We start from the raw sequence: 3,198 nt of genomic DNA, 5'->3' as shown, positions 1-3,198 counted from the left end.
TCCCATCCCATCCCATCCCATCCCATCCCATCCCATCCCATCCCATCCCATCCCATCCCATCTCTGCTTTCTATTCATCCACAGGCAATGGTGACCAGGAAAAGTGTGACTGGTCTAGGGTTAAAGCAGTCTTTCATTCCTTCTTAACCCAACTCCATATTTCTTGCCCTCTCTGCCTTTCCCTCTCTCTCTCTTCTCTCCCCAGATTTATCTCTTTGGGATGTCCTTCCTACACGGCTGTGGGGTAGGCTGGAGGAGCCCCAGGGGAGAGGCAGTGAGCCTGCCAGCTCCTCCAGGTGCTGTCCTTCTGTCAGGCTGTTGGGGTCTGCCAGCAGGACAGCTGGTACCCTCAGCTGTACAAAGCAGCCTGAGATACTTAGCACAGAGTCTGTCATCTTGGGTGCCTGAGGGTGAATACAAGAAGAGTGAAGGGGAGGGAATACCTCTCCCCACTGTGCACCTCCTAGAAAGAAAAACAATTTGTTATGATGCCAGAGCACCAACCATGTTACTGGTTAATTTGCCCTTCAGGCTTTTTGCAAGGCTTACATCATAGCCCTTCAGTTCAGACCCATATGTTATCAGCTGCTAAAAGGACTAATCTGAAAAATCTGACACCCTAACTCTCTGAGATGCTGAAACAGTTTAAACAGATACACCATGCTTCTGATAATACATATAGACACCCATAAAAATGCTAGTCACACAAGTAGATAGATATTTTTCTGCCCCTGAAACCAAAGATTTTGTCCAGTTTTTGCGAGAGATGTCATCCTGAAACAAGGAAATAAATACAGGTTTTGTTTTGTTTTGTTGTTGTTTTTTTTTAAAGTAGGAATAAACAAAATTTACCTTTGAAAATCTAGGTTAAAACTGACTCTGTCACCTACATGTACACCATCATGGCTGTAGAAAATGGCCAATGTTTGATTGACACCTTGCATACGAGTGCAAGTCCAGCCCTTTCAGGTATTCACAGCTAATCCCAAAGGTTGGGTAAAATTGTTTGGAGTTTGTGGCCCTGTCAGATTCCACTCCCACTGAACCTGAAATCATGGTGGATGAGATGTCCACATTTTTGTTGTTTCTGTGCCCTTCTGTTTTGTCATGAGCACAGGAGACTTTTTGGTCTTTATATTTGTGATCTTGTGTCCTCTCTGGTCAGTAAATTTGCTTTTTAACCCATTTACTGTACACTTTTCATCCCAAAGCCCTATTTGGGAGATGCCACCAAGCTTCTCTGCTGCATTTTTCTTCCAGGCACCAAATCAGGATTGTAGGGTGATTAATCCAAAGGATGAGCTTGAGTTCAGTCCTCTGAGGTGAAAAGGAACCCCTCTGCTGGGATTCATGCATAAAATAAATCAGCCTGGGAATAGAAGGTGTAGCATTTTCACCTATAAACTGGCGGCCCAGTCCCAAAAGGGAGGGCTGTGTAGCTGCCTATAGATACTCTGCTTTGAATAGACTGGATCTGCTCAAGGAATACTCCCATCCACTTGAAGTGCCTCATCCTGAAGTCCCTCGGTGATAGTCCGGTTATGGGCAGATGCAAGGCAGCACAGTGCATGCTGGATAAAGCAGATCCATCCCTCCCAGGAACTGGAGGGATGTATAAAAAGAAATTGTGTCTTTTAAGAAGATAACTGAATCCAATCCTTCAATAAGGCTCCTAGAGGAGATGCCTTGGCTGAAGCTGAGTCAATTATTTCAATTGTCCTTGAAACAATTCTTTATTCCCTGCCATTAAACAGCTTGAGAAAGCTGACATGACTAAACACACTTTTTCAGTCTCTCAGCCTCCTTTTAGTATGTCCTTTCTATATGAGACTTTGCAGTAAACAGACCTTTGTCTGCTGCATTACTGGCTGGGTACTAAATCATTTGCATAATCCTTATGTGCGCAGTCTGCATTTCTGCAGTGCTGCTTGAGCAATACACCCAGGAAAACATACACTGTAGCTGGTAAATAGGTTAAATACTAGACTTGTAACAGATTCCTTTCTAAAGACCTTGTTAATTTCAAAATTAATCATTTGACAGTGTTCAAAGACTGGGCACCTCCCTGCATAAGACAGAATCAAGAAGCTACAGGGACTTGGTTGCAACAGAGACGATACCCTGTTTTACTTTTATTTCGCCCATAACTTCTGGAAACCATTTCCTACTGTATTCATTTAGCCTTCAGCACACTTAATCTGAAATTGACTTTGCCTGCCCTCTCACAGAGTTTTTAAATGCATGAATAGTACTGGATAGGATAGATCAGCATTAAAGCGAGACCAGCAATCTGATCAAATTTCTGGATTACTTTCGTTGCCTACAGCAACACTGTCTACACATCCAGAAAATGACTTTCTAAGGGGCTGCACTTCAATGCACAGTTTGACTAAAAAAAAAATAAATATATATATAAAAAAAAATAATTAACCTTCTTGACTTTTACCTTGCTTAGGCTATTTTCCTCTTCCAGAAGTGACTTTTATTTTTCTTCCAATTGCATGGTAACCAGAATGTAACTTAGCTCCCTCAGCTGAAGAAGAAACTATACAATACATTTCACCATGATTCAGGCCTTTTTGTATCCTTTTTCTAAGTGCAGTTTCACTTGAAAAACTCTTAGAAGTGCAATTATGTCTTCAAGGTATGTTTTTAATGAAAAAGTTGCAAGAGCTAGGGAAAAAGGGTCTTTCCTCTCCATTTTGTGCAAATTAAGGTAGGGAAGATTATCAATGCTGTAGAGTAGCCTCCCCCAGCATGTGACCTCGTGTTGAGGACAGAGTTTTTAGTAATTACAGTTAAAACAACTAGTATCGGATAAAAATGCTGCTGGGCCCCCTCTTGTGAGAAGGGGTACTGGTTCAGTAACTGTGGGGACACAGCTTGTTAATGGTGAAAACAACAGATGTGACCAAGGGGCAAGTCATGCCAGAGAAGAACTGTCTACCTTGGTCTATCTTCACCTTTCACAGCGCCTGCCCTTGATTCAGCTTCCACGGTTGTCATGGAGTTACTTTACCTTTAAGAAAGTTGAAGTTGCTGGGAACTGCCTAGAGTCTTTTCTCCTGACCAATTATCGGCCATTGCTGAGAATCGACAGCAGTTTAGGCCATTGAAAAGTGGGATCAACTTGTGAACCCTACCTTAAAGTGTAAAACCAGAGCTCTCTGAGTTCTCTTTGTTTCCTGGCGGTGAAAG

The sequence above is a fragment of the Parus major genome, chromosome Z (genome assembly GCF_001522545.3).
Source record: "Parus major isolate Abel chromosome Z, Parus_major1.1, whole genome shotgun sequence".
Lineage (NCBI taxonomy): Eukaryota > Metazoa > Chordata > Aves > Passeriformes > Paridae > Parus > Parus major.
The sequence above is the reverse complement of the archived record's forward strand: the minus strand, read 5'-3'. Positions refer to the sequence as shown.